This window comes from Beta vulgaris, chromosome 7 (assembly GCF_026745355.1).
Source record: "Beta vulgaris subsp. vulgaris cultivar EL10 chromosome 7, EL10.2, whole genome shotgun sequence".
In the NCBI taxonomy this organism is placed as follows: domain Eukaryota; kingdom Viridiplantae; phylum Streptophyta; class Magnoliopsida; order Caryophyllales; family Amaranthaceae; genus Beta; species Beta vulgaris.
In genome coordinates, this window is record NC_079208.1 from 42,670,564 (window position 1) to 42,679,654 (window position 9,091).

A 9,091-nucleotide genomic window follows, 5' to 3' on the forward strand; every position below is an offset into this window, starting at 1 on the left:
GAAAAAGGAAATAAAAAATTTGACCAGGCTAAAAATTGGATTAGAAACAGAATATAAGGAATTGCTGAAAGAAAACAAAACTCTAATAAAAGGATTGACGAGAAAGACTTAGAGATAAACACACTAAAACAAGAAAAGACTTAGTTGATAATCTCGTAAACAACTCAGTGCCAGTCACTGAGTTCCAAGCTGAAAAGTCTAGTCTTGAGGAACAAATTGAAAATTTAAATCACGAGTTGAATGAACTTAAAAATCAAGACAACAATCTGAAATTGTCCCACTCACGCTACCTAGTGATGAGAAAATAAAAGAAGAACTGGAAAGGTTAAAAAGGACTTAGAGATTTCCCGAAAAAGAAGTAGTGATTTGAACACCTCAGTTGAATATTTGGAATCACAACTTTCTATTGCTCGAAAGATGCACGAAAAATGGACCAATGGGAAGAATGCTCTAAATTACCTAACTTGCACCACAAACAACATGAAAAAACAGGATTAGGATATTCTGACCAGCGACTCAGTGCCAGGCTCAGTGCCAGACCTTCGAAAGAGACTTTCGAAAAAGAAAATATGTTGGCCTTCCTGAATATCTTATTTGCAACTTTTGTGGAAATAATGGACACCTAATTGAGACTGTAACAAAAAGAAAAATCGAATTGCAAAGAACATTAAACATCACTCAAATATGGGTTAGGAAAGACATACTAGATGCTCAACGTAAGAAAAAGGGACATGAAAATATGGGTTCCTAAAACAAACAAGTAATCATGTAGGAAAAGGAAGCCCTTGAATTTATTTGTACTGAAGACCAAATAGCTGATATTTTCACTAAACCACTTGCTCGTGAAAGATTTGAAAAACTTAGATTAGCTTTGGGATTGATTTCTGGTACTTAGTTGATTTATGTGCTTATTTGACCCCTTTACATGCTTAAGAGTTCGAAAGATTCTATCTACACTAAGTCAGATTTTTGATTTAATCCAAGACTCCTGAAAAGGCTATTGATGCTGTCCTGATAACTGACACTTAAGTTGCTCTAGAAAAATTCTATGAAAAACTCCAAAAGTATCATGTTTTCTAAAATATCATTGATGTTGCTTTGATAAAACTAAAATATTTTCAAAATTGTTTTTCAAAATTTTTTTTCGAAAATTATGCAAGGCATTAGAACTAGAAGGGCTTAGTGGACTCCAACCTAAAAACACCTTCCCATCATTTCAAAATAACTGGTCCCCCTCCCTCTCATCAAACCCTAAAAATCTCCACATTCTCTCTCCTTCCTCACCTCCAAACCCTAACCATGGGAAGGAAGACTACCAGGCGGTTCCCCAAGAAACCCACCGCCGCTGCCACTTCTTCTCCAAATCCACCGTTATCACCGCACCGCCTCTCCCAAAATCACCGACCAAAACCCCACCTCTCAAAAAAAAAAAAAAATAAACCTCCGGCTCAGAAAACTATCGAACTACAAAAACCTCCGGTCAAGAAAAATCCGGCCCAGAAAAAAAACCGAGAAAACTCCACCTGAAAAGAATCCGGCCCCGAAATTAAAAAAAAAAAAAAAACCCGTTCCAAAACCCGGCACAAGATCGGCTCAAGAAAAACCGTCCGCGACTTCTCCTTGCCGACCTACGCGATCTCCGACCACTTCCGCTGCTACACCTCCTGACGCCTCTCACTCTCGCAAACGGAAAGGGGTGAGTTCCGGTCAGCTTATCTCCTCTAAACAACTAGGCGTTTCGGAATATGAAAGTTCTCCAAGGGTTCTATATGGTCGGATCTTTCCCACACAGTGGTTAGGTAATTCTGTCGTGAAGTTTCTTTTAGAATCTCAGCCAAACACAAAATCCTTCGAAACTTGATTACTAAATCTATTCTTCCCAGGATTGAAAATAGAGGAGAGTGCCTAATAATGGATCAGGTACTTATATGGTTGTTAACTAACGAGATACCGATTAGCCTTCCACATCTTATATTTCACCATATGAAAAACTTGTCCATCACCCCTCTTTATTATCTGTATGGACTGTGGCTCACCAAGATATTTCATGTTGTTAATGATTATGTAATGAGTGATAATATATTGAGTCGTATGGATTTATGTGTTATGGGTGATGAGTTACTAAAAAAGGACTGTTTGGGGTTCACGCCAAGGGAGGTGTATGTGGGATGCTTAAAGATGGTGGAAGAAGTGTGTGACATGAAGAAACAGATGCACAACGACATCGCCAACCTATGTCTAAACCATAAACACTTTTCCTTTTATCCTAGTCCTACTATGTACTTTTGTCTATGCCTTGTAGTTTTTGGAAAAACATGTCGTTTTTGTTAAACTGTTTTGATGCTTTTTGGATGTTCTTTTGGATTATTTTGGAGATTGTGAATTGGTGTTGGTTGTAGCACCAGCATCACTAGCTTAATTAGTTGAGCTATTGGATTATTTTAAACTCTTCTGATTGTGTGAATGATTTTTTTGTCTTTATGTACTTTTTGAGAATGACAAAAGGGGGAACAAATGTTTATTCAACAATATTATATTCATGAGTTTGTCATCATCAAAAAGGGGGAATTTGTTGTGCATGTACATGTTATGTTTTATGCACATGTTATGTTTTGATGATGAAAATTAATATAATATGTTATAGCATGAAAGTATGTAACAGTTGACAACAGATGCATGAAGAAGAAAGAAATTGATAAACGAAGACTTTGAAGAAAAGAAGAATCAAGAATGAAGTTCGAGTTTATAATTTCTTAGAATAGTAATTTAGATTCAAATGTAATATGCTTAGTAATATGCAATGTGCTCAATATAGAAATATAAAGTTAATATAATTATTATCTTCTTTGAGTTAAGAAAGTAAATAATTATATTAAAATTATATTTCTATATAAAAAGGAAATAAGTTTTCTAAATCAGAAATCAAAAGGGATTAGGAAAATAAGTTTTTGATAAAACCGAGTTAAGAAAAAGATTTTAATAAAAAAAGTTTTATAAAAACGGATTTTAATAAAACAGTTTTGAAAAAGATTTTGATAAAAATCAGTTTTTATAAAAACGTGTTTTCAAAGAAAAGATTTTTTATAAAAACAGAATTTTATAAAACGAGTTTTAAGGAAAAAGATTTTACAAAAAATCACGTTTCCTTAAAACGGTGTTAAAAAGATTTTTTAAAAACCAGATTTTCCAAAACGTGTTTGTAAAGAGTTTCATAAAATCAGATTTGGTTTTGGAAAATATCTTTTGAGTATAATAGAAAATCTGTTATGGAAAACATATCTTTTTAAGAATAAAGATAAAGAGGAAAAAGATAAAGATTGATTTTCTAAAAGAGAATTAAATCCCTTGAATTAAGGAAATTGGAAGATATCCTTGGAAGGATATTCGTCCAGTCCATACTCTATAAAAGGGATTCATAATTCACTTTTAGATCTCACGTTTTCAGAGAGAAAATCGAGTCTAAGTAAAAAGCTGAAAACTATTTCCTTGGCACTGAGCGTAGCACTGAGCTGTTAGGTTTAAGTTACTATTTCAAAGTGTAATTGTCCTCTATTTGCTTGACTAAGAAGCACATCTTTGAGGATCGTTTTTTCTGTAACTTTTACATTATTGAGAGTGCCAACACTTAGAGTTAAGTGTTGGGGGAGTCATTACTAGGGTTAGTAGTGAGGGGAATCGTATTGTATCAAGAGTTTGATATTATAGGATTCAAAGAAATAAAAGAGTTTTTGTTTCTTGTGGACGTAGATCTCAGAGGTGAGATTGAACCACGTTATATCTTGTGTCAAATCTAATATCTTTTAAGTTTATTATTCGCAAAATCACAAAATAGCAATTTTCGAGTGTTCAGCTCAGAGCCTGGCACTGAGCTGTGAAAGGATTTTTGCGAAAATCGATTAGATTTCGTCACTCAATTCAACCCCCCTTTCTTGAGTGTTCCCTTAGGTTACAACAGCCTTGTTGGTTTGTTGATTAAACAAATTAAGGACTTTGGCTTAGCTATATAAAGCTAATCATGAAATCACATACAATTGTTCGTGTGTATCAACTAATAAAAATAGATTATTGTGAGAAAAAAAGAGTTCGAATCCCTGATTTTGCTATATCAAAAAGCTTGAATTGCAACGTTAGTTTGATTGGGAATTTTTAGTGTAAAATTGAATTATGCGGTTTATATTTTGTTACCATTATTTAACATCCAATTAACTAGAGGTGGGCATGGGCCGGGCTGGCACGCGCGTGCCGGCCTGGCCCGACACGATTTGGGCCCGGCACGACACGAGCCCGCTTGAGGCCCGGCCCGACACGATTTGGGCACGACACGGCACGAGCCCGCTTGAGGCCCGACCCGTTTTCCGCTACGTGGGCCACGGACTTGTCACGGTCAAGAAATTTTATTTACGGCCCGCACCGGCACGAGCCCGCGTGGGCTGGTCCACGGGCCGGATGCTCCTTTCCTTTGTTTTTTTACCCTAAAACTGTTATAAATACAAAAATAAAACATAAAACATGGGCCGGCCCGTGAAGCATGAGCGCGGCCCGCGGCCCCGTTGACAATTTTTTAAAATTTCAAGCTCGGCCCGCCACTCATGGGCCTGGGTCCGACCCGGCCTGCCATTTAACTCAAGCCCGCGGGCCGAGCCCGTGAACAGGCCCGGCTCGGCTCATGCCCACCTTTACAACTAACCCTAAAGACTTGTGCCCTAACTTCTTATAATGTATTAAAAAAAAGCCCTAAAGGCCTAAACAGATAAAGTTATGGTCCTCAAGCTTGTTGTTTGTGGAAGTTTAGTTGTTGAAGTCCTAATTATTATCTTAATTCAATAAAAAAGTAGTAGCTACGTATTTGGCCTATTGAAACTCATCTATCTATACAAATATATTAAAAGGCGTGCGTGACAACGTATACATGCCACATGGCACCTCCACACAATATATATACACCACGACGTGGCACCTCTGTTACTCCACTAGAATTGTCCAACTTGTACACAAGTGACAAGTCATGTCAATTAACAAAAGTTAAATTGGCTTGCAACAAGATTTGAACCCGTTACCTCTTTTAAATATATATGACACAATTACCATCTCAACCAACTTTCAATCATGTTTTAAATGTCCACATTATTATATTTGTACCTTTTAAATGTTGAGTTTTCCTTAATATATTTTAATGGAAATGGAAAAAAATGCATATCAAATTTGTAAAACAGTACTAACCTGGAGCAATGCCCGAACCCAAATATTAATCTATACAAATATATTAAAAGGCGTGCGAAAGAAAGTTTATGTGCCACGTGGCACTCTCCTCAAATTTCTAATGCAAATGCTTCATGTTCATGTAATCCTCACTTTAAAAAAAATATGTAAGTGCAAGTATCGAACACGTGACCTTTGAAATGAAATGTAAGAGCTTAACCATCAATACACTATGACTTTGTTGTTTAATGTTTCAAATAGAATATGATAAAGTCTTGTAATAATTGTAGTTAACTAAAAAGACTTAACAAGTATATATTCCCTCTGTTTTTTTATTGCTACATAATTGTATGTACAATAATTTATGCAATGTCAATTTCAAGCTTCTTGGAGTATACTTTTTGATCCATTTTAATGTAAAATAATGAGAAAAAGTGAAAGAGTAATATTTTCGGGTTGAAAAAGAGAAGAACAAATATAAAAGTATTACTTTATGGAGGACCAAGTACCCCAAATAAGGAAAATGTAGCAATTAAAAAGAAACAACCATTTAAGAAAAATGTAGCAATTAAAAACAAAGGAGGGAGAAGGGAGTACATCTTCAACCCTCTTATTATGTAACTTACAAGAGAATATTGATGTCATATTCTCTTACCACAATTCATTTTAAGGTATTGTTTTCAAACTCAAAGCTTTCAAAATTTTTTTACTTATCACGTCGTGACGTGTATCTTTCAATTTCTTAATGAACAAAAATGCGGAAATTAGCAAAATAAATTATGAAATAAAAACTAATAATATATTTATTTATTGTAACTGACCCGAGGCATCGTCCGGACAAAAAAACTAGTACTAATATATTAAAAGGCGTTCCTAAACGTGGAACGGTGCCACGTGACGCTCTCCCTAAAGCATGTATTTTACTCCATGTAATTCACGAACAATTAAAAAACTAGAAATTGCATAGCATAAGGTTTGTTCCCATGACCTCAAGGTTATATATCAAAGTCTTAACCACTAGACTAAGTGATATTTAGTGTTACTATTCTAAAGTATAATATTAATAAATGAAAATTTTCCTTACTCGGGATATAGCTCGGGCCTAATAACTAGTTAAGTATGAAAAGATGGTAAAAAATACTCGGGAAAGCAGAACCAAGAACTTCCTAATGTATCATACACCTCCTAAAAAAGACAATGCTAATACAGTAATACTACTAAATCAATCATTTTACTAAATGTTACTTACAATATTAACTGATATCTAAATTTGATCTCTGCTTAGCTCTATAAAAAACTGAAAGGAAAAGATAAATTCTTTGAAAGAATTACCATCTCCTTCAACAGAAGTGAATGGTGGAATTATTACATCATCATAATTCATAAACGTAATACTGTGATACTCCCTCCGTTTCCTAAAGATCTTCCCACTTACTGTTCCTACAAATACCAAGGAAAATCAAGTTGTGTGGGGCATGGTGTGAGTAAAGTAGGAGAGAGAAAGGGGTTAAGATAAATAAACAAATAAAAAAGGGTTAAAGTAGGAGAGAAAAATGGAGTAAAATTGAATTAATAATGTAATGGTGGACCATATGATAGTGACATGAGAGGGTAAATAGGGAAATTTGTTTTGTCAAATAAGGAATAAAGCAAAAGAGGGAAGATCTTTTGGAAACACCCTTAAACGGAAAGAGGGAAGATCTTTAGGAAACGGAGGGAGTACAGGGTGAAGACTCAAGATATATATTTCATTTTCGAGACAATATCTACAATGAGCTTCCTGGTACTTGAAAAAAAATTGTGTCACAAGAGACAAATTGAAGCATGTTTTCACAATGGATGAAACGAAAGCTATGAGTACATACTCTATCAAGCTTGTAAGTTGATTCAACAGCAACAAAGGGCGGGGCAGATTCAGGATTTACGCTGAGAAATAGCGTAATTTTAAGGAACTATCGAATATTTGGATGTTTTGGAACGATTTAAAACCGGATTAACTTTTACATCCGAAAACAAATATTTCTCACGATAAGTCACTAATAATTTGCACAAACTATAGTTCACTAACAAGTTATAAACGATAACTCACAAACTATAGCTCACTAACAAGTAACGGATGACAATTCCCACAAATTATAGCTCAGTAACAATTCATTCAATTAACAATTCACACAATTACAATACACTACAATTTCATTTACTAACAATTCATAGGATTATACTCCGTCCCCTAACAGATTTGCGAATTCTCCAATACACATTTGCTAATGATTGCTACCAATTAAAATTCACTAAAAATTTATACAACTAACAATTTAATAGCAACTCATTAACTATAAATTCATAAATAATCTTCACCAATTTACCAATCACCAAGTAAACCCAAGTTTGGATTAATGAACTATTGTTTTAAGAGAAGAACAAATAGAAAGAAATCACAACATAGGATCAGCCATCTGCCATCAGGCCACATTACAACTTTACAACTTCCAATAGCGCAAATAAAATCAACCAAATATGTCAACCATGAAGATGCAACATATTTTAATTTTTTTGAGTTGTCAAATATCTAAAGCACTCTATTCTCCCTTACTTTGTTTTCATATCATTGAAATCTTAAGCCACGCATATCATTCTCATCTCAATGAGTTATCATTGTTTCCCTCATTATTAGCGAAGCTTCATAAATGGTAAGCTTGAAATAAAAACTTTATTGCCTTCTTAATTCAGGAGTCAATTTCGCGAAGACCGATAATCCCCAAATCCTCCAATTCACCAAAATTTTGATATTTATTTCCTCTACTTGCAGATTGGATTTGTGGAAGTAAGAGGAAGAGAGAGAGAGAGGAGAAAAAGAGGATAGAGAAGCATAAAGACTAGAGATTAGCTTGATCACTCATTACACACTTTCTCTCTCACTGTTCTCTCTTTTTCTAATATTTTTTTTTTATAAAAAAAATAGGGGTAGCAAGTGCTACCCCTTGTTACACTGTGACTCTGCCACTGACAGCAGGTTGACTATGCCTAAACATAAGTTTATATGTTGGATGGCTATGAGGAATAAATTTTAAACAACAAAGAAGTAATGCAAGATCGGTATTTGTATGAATGATCAATGTCTTCTGTGTGGGAGTAGTGTTGAGAGTCGTACTCATTTATTCTTTGAATGCCATTTTAGTATGAGATGTTTGGTGGCTATATTGCATCTCAATTGCACTTCTATTGAGATAGGGAGGATTATCAGATGGCTTAAGTATAGTAAGTTTGTCAAAATTCAGGAAAAATGTTGGCTATGCTGCTGTTATTACTACTATTTATAGTATTTGTTTTTTTTTGACATCGAGAAAATTTACATTAATTAAAAAGCGAGATTACATCCTAAGGATATTGTATCCATTCTAAAAAACAAAGAAACTAAAGCAAACAAAGCATTACAAGCTCTTAAAGAACAAGTACAATAATGTAAATAAAGGAAGCTGCGAGAAATCTGCTTGCATTGGAGGTCATGAAAGTTGGATAACTGGATGACTTTGTTGCTGACGGGATAGAAGCTACAAAGACCTGAGCAAAGGAGTGGGAAGGGTGAACCTGCTTCACGATTGGGGCGACAAAGAAACAGCGAGTTTCTTAACTCGCAACAGAACCAAGTCACAATCCTTTGTGACTGAATACCCTGGAGAATGGGTATTCCTGGCTTCTCCGTTGAGGAGAAGCTCGAATTCGTTGACGTGCTATAAACCCAATTAACAAATTGGGGAGCCGTCTTCAGATATCGTTTTGTCAAGGCAATGATCAAGTAAGTCATTACCAAGCGAGACAGAGATCTAAGCATTTTTAGATTCGAACAAACCTCCGATTCACAAAATCGGAGAGAACAAACCCCAGCCATGAA